At 43.5% G+C, this 16179-nt stretch overlaps 1 protein-coding gene and 1 pseudogene across 4 annotated transcripts in view; one reads left to right on the forward strand and one right to left on the reverse strand.

Annotated features, from left to right (window-relative positions):
* The window catches only part of KCNH7 (potassium voltage-gated channel subfamily H member 7), a 2172707-nt gene that overhangs the window by 1346499 nt on the left and 810029 nt on the right, over nt 1-16179 (forward strand). The window lies entirely within an intron of this gene.
* Nucleotides 14855-16099, reverse strand: LOC138488911 (transmembrane protein 150A pseudogene; annotated as a pseudogene).

Here is a 16179-nt window from a genome sequence, read left to right on the forward strand (position 1 = left end):
TTGTAGTTAAGTGAATTCATATCCACAAAAGCTCCCCTACTCTAAGATGGCATTCAAGAACTACAAGCTAGTAGATTAGAATTCAGTGTTAGCAGCACTTCTGCATTATCTGTCAGCAATTCCTTTTTGTACCTTTGGGAACCACTGGGACATTGTCTGAAAACACATTTTCTGTGAAGACACGCTGACCTTCCTTTGGTTAGCACTTATTTTTTTGGAAGTATCCTTCCCTTCCCCACCATCCTTTGCTTTTCTTCCCCTCGTATCTGAGCTGCATTCCCTGTTTCTCTTGTCTACTCACTGAAATGAGCTGTGTCCTCCATTCACCTTGTTCCTGTGTCCTTCTTGTGTTACTCCCCATTGCCTTGTGTCCTCTCCATCTCTTTCTCAGTGCCAGTGTAGTACTTGTACTTTCCCTTCACATTGTCCTCTGTCGTTGTTCATGTGTCTTCTCTGGGTTTAACTTCTTTTGCCTCTTTCCCTTGCTCATTTACTCTTTGGGGGGATGTTAGTCCCCATTTTGGGTTCCACTGAACGTTGGTGCTTCACCTTTGTTCTCTTTTGTTCGACTGTACTCACGTTCGATACTGGCAACATTTTTCCATAGCTAAAAATGATTTCACACCCAGATTGCGAGGTAGTTATCTCTCTTCATCATTTCCTGCTTGTTGACTTAGTGGTGTTGTTTTCTCTGGGTCTTTGTTCACTATTTATCCACCTTACATTTAGCTCCTTACTTAAAACTCCTTTTGATTACCTATTCCTTAGAACACTCGATTTACTGTCTTAGGGTCCCAGGTACCTTTTCCCCTTTACACAGGGGGGGGGTTTACATTGAAGCCTGCTATTCCATGATGCCTGCATCTGGTTAAGGCTACAGAGGGTGCATCCAGGTCATCTGAACTAGGTATGAGGCCCACAGCTCTGTCTCTGAGAGTTCAGAAACTCTTGCTCATGATCATAATACACTGTGTCAATGTCTGTAATTAGCCGAACATCAGACATGATGAGTCTCCCTTATGTTATTCCCCTTTCCCGGGGAAGTCATACATGCAGAGCCAGTATTGTAAGGAGCTGCACAGATGTGTGCTGTCTGTTAGGGTTGACACTGAAAGAAGGGCACAGGCTGAAGAGCCTGCAGAGAGGGCTGCACACCCTGAGATCAGTACATTAGTTAACTATTTGTGTGAAAAGAAAGTAATGAGTTCATGAGATTTTCCACAACTCTTATAAAATGCAAGATGATAAATGTAATGGATGATGATAATTAGCAGATGTCAGCAAGGCCAATGCATTTGAGACCAATTTGTCCTTCATCATGGATAAATCTAGAATGCATCCATAATCAACCGATTAGTGATGAGAATAAACCCATGGCGCAAAATCAAAATCAGAATATCGTGAATAAGAACAGGCGGTCTACAAAATTAATTAAAATCAATGCAACATTAAAGCATGAAAAAGATATATGGCAAGAAACATAAGAACAAAAACAAACAAGAACGATAGAAAAAAACAGGTTATTGTAGCATTAAAAGGCATGACGACAATACATTCCTCAATGCCTCTCTGAAACTTGAGGAGAACCATCTCCGGTTCTGGAAGCACCTCAAGACTTTGCTCTTTGCTTCTGCCTTCTCTCTTCCTCTCCCCTGCTGAATTCCTGGCTGAAACTGAAACTGCATTGGTCACCTGGCTACTCTCTGATCTCGGGTCCAGGTCCGCTCCCCGCCAGTTGCACACCTGCACTGCCCCCCTGGCAATCCTGCACTTTCTGTGACCCTACAGTCCCCCTACCTGCACTTTGGACACCTGCTGTCTGCACTTACCCTTGCACTTGCCACCAGCTGGCCGCACTTCTCTTATTGTTTGATCCCATGTACTGCACTGTCCCATCCCCTTTCCCTTCGCACTTTTCCCCACCTCTCTCCCCTGCACTTGCGCGATCTCAATGTAACCTGGCCTATTAAGTTTGCTGTCTCTGTCTTCCCTTTGTTCCCCCTCCCTTGCCTCGTTGCGCCTTTAAACACTTGTGTATAGGCGCATTATAAATGCCATTTCATATCATATCACTGCATAGTGAGTACAGAGAGAGTGACCTTATCTAATAAGCTAAAGAACAGTAGAACGATGTGAATTATCACAGAACTGATAGAGATAGACAGAACGGAATGGATGGAGTGTGTGATCCGTAGGCTACACACCAGGAAAAACCACTACCTAAAACATCTAAGTTTACCAGCTAGAAAGTGGACCAGAGGTTGAATTGATAGATACTGTATTTTCTACAACCTGATTGTGCTCACAGCAACTCTCCTCATGAGAAGACAAAACGTGAGCTGTGCACATAACCTTAGTACAATCGCTTGAGTGTATTAGTGGTCAAAATGAGATGCCCATTGCCTTGTTTGCTGCTGCACCATCTTAACCATTACACTCTAGGTCACATGACACCACTCACATGTTCGCCGTACATCCGTGACGTGTTACGACAACGCTGGAAACAAAACATATGATGAGAACGGTATAAGGCTTCAATCCACGTCACTAAAATAGAAATAAAGGGTTCCTTTCTGATCACACAAGAAAATACATGCTAATTAGTATAAATCTTGTGAGCAACAGTGGACCATAGACTCATGGTGTATAGTGCTGTACGTATTAAGGTGGATCACGTAACCAGCAAATACCCAAACAGTGTTAAAAAAAGGGCTAGAGTTGGCGTAAAGGAGGCACATCAATATTGCACACACTAAAAGAACAAAACTATTTAAGCTCCCAAAATAGAACAATGTTCGGGAAAATTGGAAGACCTGAGCTATAAGAAACAATGTTCTCATACATACATTTCTCATTGAGCACCTGATAACCATAAATCTTACCATATACAGTGCTGCTCATGTAAAGGTGGAGCATGTGACCGGAAGCAGCTAGATCCGTGTTTAAACAATAAACTAGAGTCAGTTTAAAGAAGACACATTACTAGACATGTCAATGCAACACACGTAAAGAGAGAAACACTTTGTGATCTCCATGAATGCACAATGGCCTATGGTAAACCTAACCAGAGAGTCATGAAGTGAAAAAGAACTGAAGCAAAAGTAATACAGATCACAAATCCCATCATATGCAAAACCTCAGAAGACAGGTGCTTGAACAAAACGGAGCGAAAAAATACTGAGCCCTAATCTGGACAGAACAGACAAAAACTAAGAGAGTAGATAACCGTTGTTAACAAAGTATGGTGAAGAAATGATCAAATTCAACAAACCTAGTGAAACACAAATGAGGGTGGGAGAGAAGGAAGAAATTAAGTTTGTAAAAGCTGGTGACAGAATGTGGAGGCAGAAAACACTTATATTATTATAGACACTCTGCATTTATGTTATGCTATTTAGAGAAAGCAATGTAAGTCAAGTTCCTCGTTCATCCCATTCTGTGTCAGTGAATCAAGACTATCAACCCAGAATGCTTCTCTTTGGGCTCTCCTTCTGTTAATGTGCCTTTGAAAATCTGTGGTGCTGAGAACTTCGAGAACCTGAAAATTCATCTGTGCAATGGTGTGACCTTGTTCCCTAAAGTGTCTTGCCACTGGTGATGTCATGTAGCCAGTTCTTATGCAGGGCTTGTGTTTGTTCATCCGCACCCTTACTTTCTTTGCAGTGTCTCCAACATAATATATGCGACACAGGCATCTGATACAGTACACAACATTCCCAGATACACATGTAGCACAATATTTCAGGGCAATTCTTTCTCTTGTACCTGGGTGAAATACATAAAGACCTTTGGTCACACTTTTACAGTTCCCACAACTTAAGCATGGGTGAGTTCCTTTCCTGCTGCTTGATCCAGCCTTTGTTATGATATGATATATGATATGATATTTTATTTGTATCGCGCTCGTACACAAGTGTTTCAGAGCGCGACTAGGCAAGGGAGGGGAACAAGGGAGAACACAGCACAACATAAAAACGATCTTACTAGGCCCATTGACATTGAGAACGTGCAAGGGCATGAGAAAGGGAAAAGGGAAAAAGTGTATGGAAGGGGTAGAGTGGAAAGTGCAGAAGCCGAGGAGCGCAGATAAATAAAATAAATAGAAAATTGAGGCAAACTGTGGTAGTGCAGCCAGCAAGTGGCAAATGCTGTGTTTAAGGCAGCAGACTGGGTAAGTCTGAATAAGTGCAGAAAAAGAAGAAAAATGGGGGGCTGTATGGGTACAGATACAGTCCACATTGCAAGGGGTGGCCAGGAGGCAGTGCAGGAAGGTGGCAGTGTGAGCAGGTACCTGGGCCCAGGGGACAGAGGGTGGCCAGGTGCACAGTGCCAAGAGAGCAGATCAGCAGGGGAGAAGGGGACCGAAGGCAGAAGCAAAGAGGAAGGTTTTGAGGTGCTTCCGGAACCGGAGATGGTTCTCCTCATGTTTTAGAGTGGCAGGGAGTCTGTTCCAAAGGGAGGCCCCAGCCAAAGATGGAGATCTAACCCCAGCTCATTTCTTTGAAAAACAACTGACACTGAGGGAGTTAGAGGTAGAGGAGTGAAGAGCTCGAGAGGAGAGGTATTTGAGGAGGGATAGCTGAAGGTATTTTGGACCCAGGCCCCAGAAAGCCTTGTGGACAATGCAGAGGGTTTTGAATTTAATCCTTGCATCAACTGGGAGCCAATGGAGAGATTTCAAAGCTGGAGAGATACGATCCCAGGGCTTGAGGCCAAGGACAAGTCTTGCAGTCCTGTTCTGGATAAGTTGTAGAGGGCGGAGAGTAGAGGCAGGTAGATTTAGAAAGAGGCTGTTGGTAGGCATATAGTGTTCACAAGCATGTCTCATAAATTCTCACTCCTTTTGTAAGCGAGCACAGGGAGGTTTGGAAAAAGGTTTTTAGTATGATCTTCATTAGTGACAATATTCCATTGCTTCTCAGTGCATCTTCTGGAGCTTTGACTTTGTGTAAAACATTTTGACACAAACACAAACTCCCTGTCAGTGGTGTACTTTCAACAGGATGTATGAGTAGTGGTGAATCTAGTGCTGCTAACAGGTCTTGCTCAGGCTACCCCCTTTCCTTAAACGTATTGCAGAGTTTCTCAAATCACTATAACAAACCCATACATTCAGGTATTTGTGCCAAACTGGGTACTGTAGAATGTGGGTGGTCGCAAACCTATGCACAATTCAAAGCTATTGTGATTGCATTGGACATGATGGCCCCCATGGATGTGACCAGTTGTTTGCAAACAGTATTGATTGTTATATTTGAAATAGGAATTTTGTGAAATGAAGTTCAACAAAATCATGATAAATGCATTAGCTCCCCTGATGGATCTGCCTGCAACAATATCCACTCCACAGCCTCCTGGCCAAGGTCATGTGGAATGCTGGTGTAGAGGCTACCGACATCTACGGTAAATAGAATGCCATCCTCTGTGAGTGTGATAGTCTCCAGCATTTGCAGAAAGTGGATAGTGCCTTTCACCTATGTGGATGTCTTTTGAATAAGTGGTTGCAAAAAGTGGTCAATGGATGTACGGAGGGGTTGTAAAATACCACCAGTGGCTGCAATGATCGGTCACCCAGGGGGTTGACCAAACACTTGTGGATCTTCAGGTATGAAGTGGGAATTTTGAGATACAGTGTAAATATGTAAGCATTTCCTTTCTCCAAAATCCATTTCATATCTAATGCCATCTTCAGAATGTCGTCAAGCTCCTTGATGACTCCTGCACTAGGGTCATGATTGAATGGAGGGTATACACTTCTTTTCTCTAGTTGTCTTCTGCATTCTCTCTCATAATCAACAGTGCTAAGAATGACTAGTGTCCCACCCTTTTCAGCCGGGTGAATGGTGATAGTGGTGCCAGAGTGCAAGGTCTTCATCTGAGAAAGTTTGCCTCTGTTGCGGTTGGAATACTTAGGTTTACCAAAGTGAAGCTTTTTGAGATAAGCTAGTACCATTTTCTGAAAAAAGGTCAATAGATGGGACCGTTATGGGAGGTACAAAGGCACGTTTTTTAGTTTCTGTGTAGCCCTCGTCTGTTTCAATAGATTCTTCCAGAAGGGGTAATTCAGTGAAAAATACTCTTAGCTTCAACTTTATAAACAGTTTGAACAGTTCAACGCAAACAGGATACATGCTTCCCACACATGCTTCTTTATTTTCCATTTGAAACAAAGGTTTAGTCATGCAATAATATTGAAAAAGAACACCCCTGACTTTAACACAGTTAACCTCAAAAGGAAAACAATTCACAGAAAAAGGCTACAATATATTATGCACAAACTACATTATATAGTATGCAGGGTGCCATCCTTTCATTGACAGGAATTCTATTGAAGTACTTTACTTTGATAGAATTCCATAGAAATGTCACCAAAATATATATGGGGAAGAGTTATAAGGGGTGGGGTGGGGTAGACGAAGGCTGAGTGGTGTTGGAAAAGCAGAGGTTTGGGGGGAACCTCGAAGTACTTCAAAGGAATTGCTGTTGGCAAAACAACATAGTCATAATACACCAAATGCAAGAAAATCTTTAATAGCCTATTCTATTGGGCATGGCTTACTTGGGAGAGTCACACCCATATGTAGTCCTCCATACATAGGGTCTTTATTAAAGTTTTCTTTGTGAGCCCTGAGGTTGTCCCACTCTCTCGTCCCCCTTGGCATGTCCCCCCCAAACCCAGGTGTCCATATCCCCAGTTAGTGCTACTGAACAGTAATCGCTACTTTCTATGCACTTATCTGATGTTAGACCTGTCTCCCTAAATGGCAGCTGAATAACCTCCCTCAGGGACTCACTAGTTGTCCCTACTCTATCCAGTGGTTAGTATTCTAATCGGAGTTGTATAGCGCCTTGCACTTACTCAGTTTCATTCAGGCTGTTCACTCCCAGCCCCTATGATCTTTCACTCCTCCTACCTCTCACCTTGACCCTTTGATGTTTTTTTTTTGTTTGTTCGTTTATTTTATTTCTAATGCGCTCCAGACCCGTGGGTAGAAGGGCACAACAGGTAGGATAATGCAAGGCTTACAAAGTTACAAATTATACAAGATACAGTACTATTATACAAATTATACAAGATGCAGTACTATTATACAAATTATACAAGATACAGTGATAATATACAAGTTATACAAGACAGGAGTCGTAGAAGTCAGTGAGTTGCATAAAAAAGGTGCAGGTAACATGTCAAATTCAAGAGAAGAAAAGGGACCAGTGTCAGATGTCGTGCCTAAGGAATATAGTGGGTAGGTGACTAGTGGTTGTTAGAGATAAAGTGTTGGATGGCATTGCTTCTAAAAAGTGGGTAAGGTTGATCTGCTCTCAAATTGTTTGGTAGTAGATTCCAAGTTTTAGCAGCCTTCACAGGGAAGCTATTGCCACCAATCGTGGTTAGTTTAAATCTAGGTACTACTAGGCAGTTCATGTTGGTAGCTCTGGATGGTCTGATAGAGGTTTTTTTGTGTATTTTGTTCATGAGGTAGCTAGGAGCCGCATTGTTGAGAGCGTTATGTGTCAAAGAGATTATTTTTAATTGTATTTTGTTGTTTGTGGATAGCCAGTTGTGTTGGCGTCTGATGGTGGAAATGTGTGCTCTTTTATTTATGCCTAGCGCTGCTCGCAATGCGTTGTTTTGGAGCGTTTGTAGTTTCAGGATCGTTGATTTATTAGCACCACTGTAAAGGGCATTGCAGTAGTCAATCCTGGAGAGAATAAGTGCTCTGGCCAGGATCATGCAGCTATTGTTAGAAAGGAAAGGCTTACCTGCTCTTATCAGTTTGCAGGTATAGGCAGTGGTGGAAGCCAGGGATTTAAGCTGTTTATCAAATGATAGTGTGGAATCCAGGTAGAAACCAAGAGTTTTTACTTCCTTAGAGACCCTAATAGTGTCCTCTAGTGTGACCTCTCATCCCTCTCCACTTCTCTCCTTCACCTTTCTATTTCTATTCTACTCCTCCCACGTCTACTCTCCTCCTACCACTACTCCTCTCCTCCTGTTACTACCATCTCCTCCCACCACTACCACTCTCCTCCTACCACTACTACTCTCCTCCTTACACTTACACCTCCTTTCCCACTCCACTAGTCCTACTACTCCACCCGCTTCATACACACACATACATTTCACTCACCGAGCCACTTCACAAACATTTCTTACACTAATAAAACCATCTTCACTCACTTCAAAGTCACACTCATTCACACAGTAGTACCCTTGCTCTCACAAAACCAATGTCTCACCTTCTCCACAAAACACCTCCAATATTCACAGCTCCCATGTTCCTTCTTCTAGTTCCAGGTCCTCCAACTCCACTCACCTCTCCCAAATAACCCACACATTCCACTCCCTGTTCCTGCCTTTTCTGCTGGCTCTCCTTCTGACATTGGTCTTCTTCTGTTGACCAATCTGGTCCTGCCTTCCATGCCCAAGAAGTTTGTGGTGGCAAAGGTTAGAAATAGGGTGCTAAGCTCTGCCCACATTCTTTGCACGTGGCTGCTGCAAAAAAATATGGCAGGCTGGGAGGGTGAGTGGTGGAGTCCATGTTTCAGGGCTCCAGGTCTCGAGCCCTGAAGGGATGTTTTGTTACCAGTGGTCTTTTACCACTTACATTGGTCCCTGATGGTGTAGAGTTTTTGATGACAAGTCCATGTGATCACAGCGGCTTCTCGTCAGCCCTGTAGAGTTTCCGTACATGGTTTGTGCAGCGCTGCGTTTTATGTGGTGCTCTGATGCCCTCTCTCCCTTGTTGCAAGATTGCCATGCTGGAAGTTAGGTTGTCTGCTGATGACTCCAGCCATGGTGCAGAGTCTCTTACTCCAATCAGGCTCCCTTGAAGTGGAGTTAAGAGAATCCTAGTACAAATAAAAAATACCGACACGCATCGGATTATGGAGGCATGGTTTGAGACAATGGTGTAATGCCAGAAACAGATTAGTACAAGGAAAAGCAGTAAGAACTGGGTCCCAAATGCCACCTTCGCCCTCGTGGGCAGGGCTGGCTCTGGGATTCGTCCTGGTGAGCCCCCCACACCCTTCTGAGTGGGGTTCTTGGCCATTGTTGAAAGGCTTGGGTACTGACCTAGTCACAATGTGTAATGGGCAATTTATCAGGATAAAACGGCACATGCTTGTCAAATGCATTTCTGAACACCCGTGTATTCTCATGTGAAACACAATCACAGCCATGCTCGTGTATTGATATTTCCGAGAGTTAGTCGACCTTCCATGAACCTAGCAAAAGCAGAAGTTATTTTGTAATGTTACTTCTAAGAGCCACCTGAGCTATCCTCCAACTAATCCAATACTGCTGTGCCTCTATGCAAAGCTATCAGCAATGAACAACCAATAATGCTGTGGCTCTATGCAAAGCTATCACCAATGACCAGCCAATAATGCTGTGGCTCTATGAAAAGCTACCAGCAATGAACAACCAATAATGCTGTGGCTCTATGAAAAGCTATCAGCACTGAACAACCAATAATGCTGTGGCTCTATGCAAAGCTATCACCAACGAACAACCAATAATGCTGTGCCTCTATGCAAAGCTATCACCAATGAAAGCTGTTAAGGCATCTTTCCTAGGCGCTCAGCACATGTCCCACAAATGCTTATTTGAACAGTTCCTGATGTATGTGCCCACAAATAGTAACAGGGAAAATATGAGTTCTTTATCCCAGGAGGTCCTTACAGCGCACCCCATGCAGTATTAATCACAAGTGATCAAAACCTCACATCAATATCACATTAAAAGGATAAACAGATGATGGTTTGCTGACTGCTAATCAGTCCCGTTGCTTCAACCCTGTTAATGGAGTGAGGGAAAAGTGGCTGCATTGCTATACATTCTGTAGGTTGTCAGGCTGCACTTCCATTGAGCTTCAGTCCATGACAGACAGCATACAGAACCAAACAGCTGACATGCGTTTCCATGGTTTCTATTTCTACAAGTCGGAAACAGATTAATGTCCTTCTGCAGTTATGTGTAAAGATCTGTAAAAATGGAAAACAGGAAGCCTAATTATAATTCAATAATATTTCAGATTCAAATAAAGTTAACATTTCTACTGATATCCTGACGCATGGTTTCCAGGCTCTGATCTGACCTGGGGCGGTTCCTTCGCACGTGGGACGGTTCTTTGGCACGTGGTCCAGACAGCGCAGCCTCTTCAGCATTCAGTTATGGCTGATCCGAAAGAACTCGCCACGCTTATGTCTAGAGCAGCTTTATTAAATTAAGCAGCCATCCAGATAAAACCCATATTATTTAGGCGAGGTGAGAAATATGAATTCGCTCATTAACCAGATCCTTTCCAGCAAGGCCACAACTCTGAGAGCCTAAACATACTCGAAATTGCAGCGAGTTCAAGGCACAGGCCATCACCACAGCAGTAGACAAAATGTCAGCAAGAACATTCCAGGCTTAAACTGCCTCCTTAAGAAAATGGGTTCTCTTTGGAAAAACCTTACTTACCGCACAGAAATCTATGGTCACATCCCACCAGTTAACCAATATAGCCCTCACAAACCATGTCCCATTCTGGCTCTGCGATGAATGCCTTCATTTATTCCACCCATTGTCTCGCTAATTTGTACATTTCTATACTTTGCTGCGTCACACTTATATCGCAAACGAAGGACAGTCTTTCTTGTGATGCATTCTGGCCAACACCCCCTTCCCCTTCCCCGATGATCATGTTGCCTTTGTTGGAATTTGGTAAAAGCAACATGTTTCCATTTTCAACGGAAGTGAATAAATCGTTCTTCCTAAATGTCTGTTGCTGTGTATTTTTGTCTTGCGCAATGCCACTTCCAGGAGCCAAATTGTTCCAAAATGTTTCTTTTCAAAAAAATAACCACATGCAGCCACCTCATAAATCCTCACAAAATCAAGTATTTTTCCTGCATTGCATTTTCAAATGACCCCTTGATTTAAAGTGGCCTGTCTAAGGTATAGATGCATCAACGGACTTGCACCCGAATACCTCACTGCCAGTGTGTGCTGTTACCATCCAACAAGAGGTCTACGATCAGGAGGGAAATTGCTGATGTGCTTAACGCAGACTTAACGAGCCTCCAGGAGGGGCAGGAGGTTTGCGGTATTGGGCCCCAAATTGTGGAATCAGCTACCTCTAGAAATTCGAGCATGCCAGACTATGGAAGTGTTCAGAAGAAGGCTAAAAACCTTCCTAGTTAAATAAACTAGTCAAGTCATAGATCTCATGTAAGACTACTCTCCATTTCTGATGATATGATATGTTATTTATAACGCGCTTAATGCCCAGAGGTTTCTTTTTTTTTTTTTTTTTTTTTTTTTTTTTCAGTGTCTAACATTTTTTTATTGACAAGGTGTTTTACTTTTTAAAAACAACACTAAAAGTGTGATTTGGCGAGTTAAGGATGCATTAGCAGCACCTGGGCCCCTTCTGCTGGCCCAAAGCAATCGCTGAATATTGACATAAATAAATCTTAACAAAAAACACACTAATTTGGAAAATTGCAGTTTGCAGTGAAAGTTAGAGGGGTCAGCAGGTAGTCTGGGTGCAGTCAGAAGAACTGAATAACATTGTTCAACCCTTTCAAATATTTAAAGTTGGCACAAAGAACCTTATTTACTACTTTTTCAGCCCCACACCCCGATGAACAATCAATCCAGATGCAGTAACTTAGTTCTTGGTTTGTGCTCTCCCTAGAGGGGAGGAAGCCTGGAGTACAGGGCTGAGCCTCCCCCCTCCTCTGTCCTTTACAATAAAGGTTATGCTAGCAAATGTGTATGGGCACCTTGTACGCTGCCATGAGTGCCAGGTGAGGCACTTAAGTTTTCTTTGATGCAAGGGCATAGGTGGTTTGGAGAGGCCAATGAATTGAGTGAGCTCTGCTAAATCATGGAAAAACACAATCTTTCAGCCCACACACCACACAAGGCCAATACTAGCTCCCTGAAGATTCTACTGCATCATGCAAAGACCGTTCTGAAATTCCAACCCGGCCGCCCCTTCACTCTGACAACACTAAGCCAACTCTCCAGAATGGATCCATAGGATCATTTGCAATACTAAACTCTTTGATAATATGGTACATTTACCCAACCTGTAATTGCATTCCTGCGCTTCTACCCAGATGCTCCACAGAAAAGGGAGCTTTAATGTTTATTGACATCATAACTAGCCCTTCCAGGCCAAAGAGCAGCAGAAAAAGCAAGGCAGGCTTAACAGGTCAACGCCATAAATCTTGTTCTTGAATAAACATTGAAGTAATCACCAGTTGCACCTTATACAGCAGCAAAAGACTTGTAAAAACATCTTAATTAGCCCTAAAATAAGTCCAGCAATTGACTTTTGTGGGGACACAGGTAATCGATCTTGCGCTCTATTTTGTTTTGAAACCAATCACAAGGGGCATAAAGCTTTCACAAACTATCCTAATAGACTATACTTGTAGAAAATATTCAACTCTGAAGTGCAGTGAGCGATTTTTGATATCTTGCGTCAGGAGGTTCGCAGCCCTAACCTTAGTTTTGTAAAAACAGAGTTGAGTGCCATCTCCTCAACTTTGAAACCTGCAGGATAATTGTACCTCCATTTTCGATAATGTTCTAACTCACGAGGATGCACTGCCAAATGTTTCCTAAAAGCACAGAAAACATTGCATCCAGCGGGGTATGTGATCAACTCTTGCAAGGCTATGGCAACAGTTCACATACCTCAACATTTTCAACTATACCCTAATGGCAGGCACATTCTCTGCCCAACTTTCGCCATTTTTGTAACCATGATTTTATAAAACCTGACTGCCACCATGGAGAATTAAAAACGTGGAAAGCAAGATTCTTTGAAGAGATATCAAAAGATCTAATGAAGATCTTTTCCGAAAAATATGTTAAGGTTTTTACAGAAGTGTGTGTTTCACAGCACGATTCTAAATGTTTGCCTACTGCATTGTTTCCCACTGCTAAGCGCCCATTTTGAGGGTAAACAGTCCTGGCTAGCTCATATTTAATGAGCCTGTGTTGAATGTTGATCGACCCAAGTCTCATGTTACTTAATGCAACAACCCATAGGTTTACAAAGAACTAACATTTCATATAACCCCTTTCCCCAGTTGCCTCATGCCTCCCAATGGGCAAGATCACGTTTTGGTGACCCGTAATGGGGTTTGTAAGGAAATTGTCATTTTATGCATTGGAGGGCACACATCACAACACTAGGATCTTCCCAGATTACCCCTAGGTGGTTGTGCCATGAGGTACATGCAGGGTGACCCTACATTACTCCCTATGCATCCAGACCTGAAGGACTTGGATGGCGGAACACATTTATAAAATGCCCCCTTTAACCTCTTAAGTGCCAGGCTATTCTGCAAGTCTATGCAAAAAGGACGTGCATACTCGTCCTTGGCACCACACCCTGTGGACATACCATTATTCTTGAGTTTTGTCAATGACCAAACAACAATCCTCCACATCCCTCAAACCCACCTCTTTCCAGGGCCTAGAATATAATAAAATTAATCCATAAAACCCTACAATTTCCATATCAAAATGTCATTATTTTAAGCTGCTCCTGATGTCACAATGCCTTTTGCTCCACAGCATCAGCAGCCTTACAAGCCGACTTCCCCCAGTGACTAGCTTTAAAGTGTTCTTTCCAGTGAACTTCCTCTGGTTCAACAGCATCATAAAAATTATATTTAAAAAAGCTCACATCGATGTTTGTTTATGGCACTGCTAATGGCAGTTCAGGGCAGGAGGCATTTGGACCAGTTTATCTTGCCATAGAAATGTCTTGTGAATTGCACAAAAAAATAAAAAATAAACACATTTACAGTTGGGCCGCTTTCTCACATAAATGGATCACTTCTACGATGTACACCACATAGCAAACTGTGCCTTGGTACTTAAACAACAGATGCCGTTATGAAATGTAATGGTACTCATTTTATAGACCATGAAAGGATAAGTCAGGCCTTCTGAGATGCAAACCTGTGAGCTGTGCTTTACAAGCAAAGTTCAGCATAGGGCATGGACTCCACAGACCTATTTAACATTTTACTTTTTTCAAAGCACTCAAGCCCACATGCCAAACGCAGTTCATCTGTTTGAAAAAGTGAAAAATCAATGCAGGTGAAAATGCTCACCAGTTTGCAAGACTTTCTGGGCTTGGCTGTCTGCAAGGCTCACCAAATACCAGGAGCATTCATCATCGGTCTTTCCACGGTGTTTACCATTGATGAACAACGGGGAGGCCCGCCTACACTGATGCAATACCTGGCCTCTTCAGAAGGTTACAGACGAACTCCATAGTCAAAGAGGCTTTCTATCAAAATACCTTGCACTTCACACCTGCATTTACTGCAGGATCACACGACAAAGAACTCACAGATATGTATAGATTACATTTCCGCACGTGTCCTGTTCTCATTTAAATCCTGGTAGTGTCTGCAGATATGATAAGACTGACCACAGACAAAAAACGAAGTCGGAAACTGCCTCACAAAGTCTGGTGTCACTGCCACCACTTTTCTTCTCAGGTCACAAATAAAAAATAAAACAGTCCAGGATATGTTTGGGAACCTAGACATGCATGCCAAAGAAGAGCACAACACAAAGCCCCAATGCGAACTGACCGAGCAGCCTTACGCCAAAGAAATGGTGATCCTAACAAATCCAAATATTTTGGATAACTTTTTTTTTTTTTTAAAGATAGCACTCAGTAGAGCAGTGATGTAAAAGAAAAAACCTGTTAGAGCATATTCCCCTCCATCTGTGATAAAAATGATTTTACAAACTAAAATGATATCCACCGGCTGTGACCAAGAATGACCACCAGGTGTCTCCCCCCCCCCCCATCCCTCCCCTAGCCCTACGGCAAACCAGTGACCGCTATATACGACAATATAAATATATACTGCATATATGTATATAAAAAGACATGTCCGTGTTTAGAAAGTAAATACAAGTAAGTTGTGTGCCAGCCTTTGTTCATGTTCATATATAATATAGCTTTTTTTTTGCACTAATACCTTTCCTTTAAAAAACAAAAAACACTTCGCAGGGAGTATAAAATAAAAATCATCAAAAGTCTTGAATCCTATCCGGGGGAGGGGACGCCAGTGGAGGGACCCCACCCCCAGTCCGCCGTCAGATCATTGCAATGCTCTCAGGGTTACAGTTCAGGTGGGTGGATGTGCTGCTGCTGGTGGGTGATTTGCACCCACGGGCACCTGAGAGCTGGATGGCAGCAATCATTGTCTCACCGGACACATCGCCAAACTCGTACATGAAGGTGCCATAGAAGACCAGGATGTCGATGACAAAGACCCACTCACAGATGGCGGCAAGGTGCTGCAACATAGAGCTCTCATGGATGAAGAATATTCCGCTCAGGACGAGAGAGATTAAGGCCACAGCGGTGAGGGAGACCCTGAGATGCGCCATCCAGAAGTCAAGGACTGCCACTGCAAGGTGATGGGTCAGCACACACTGCAGGCACACAAAGACCAGGCCGGCGGGGAAGGCTACACCAGCACCCACATAATGCAGTGTCTTAGCATAATCCACCTGAAAGTTGCCGACAATGACTAGTCCAGCAGCGTTAGTGCAGCCTGCAACCAATGCGGTGGTGTTAACCCAGGACTGCTGGCTCTGTTCAATCACCTGTCCGTATCGCAGGAAGCAGATGAGGACCACCATGAAAGCACCAACGTTTCCAATGAGGCTGAAGAGGCAGCTTTCTGGAGGGTAGGTCCCACATTTACTGATCAGGGGGACGTCCTGCAGGGTGCAGCAGCTTTTGGGGGAACCATGCTTGGCTGCATCTTCGGAGCAGGAGTCGTTGTAGGACCAGTTCTCCACTGGGCAGACATGCCGATTCATCACAGCCATTGCATACACAATCCATATTCCAGTGATGGAGAAGGCAGAGAGACTGATGGGGAGAATGATCCAGGCTGTCATTAGTAAGGGTGGGCAAGTAGGGGGGAGGTGGGATGACAGCAGCTACAACATGAGGCCTCCAACAGGATTCATCAGCACGGCCACCTGATGCTGCCTGGGAAACGGGACATGAGCGTTTTGTAAAGGGTAGTTTTCTAGTTCCAATTCGAGAAACGGCTCCCAGAGGTTTCTAAGCGCAGACCCGGGGATCGAACCTGTGCTGCTCCATGTTGTCTTGCTTCCAAGGCGAG

The sequence above is a fragment of the Ambystoma mexicanum genome, chromosome 9 (assembly GCF_040938575.1).
Source record: "Ambystoma mexicanum isolate Mex_15411 chromosome 9, UKY_AmexF1_1, whole genome shotgun sequence".
Classification (NCBI taxonomy): domain Eukaryota; kingdom Metazoa; phylum Chordata; class Amphibia; order Caudata; family Ambystomatidae; genus Ambystoma; species Ambystoma mexicanum.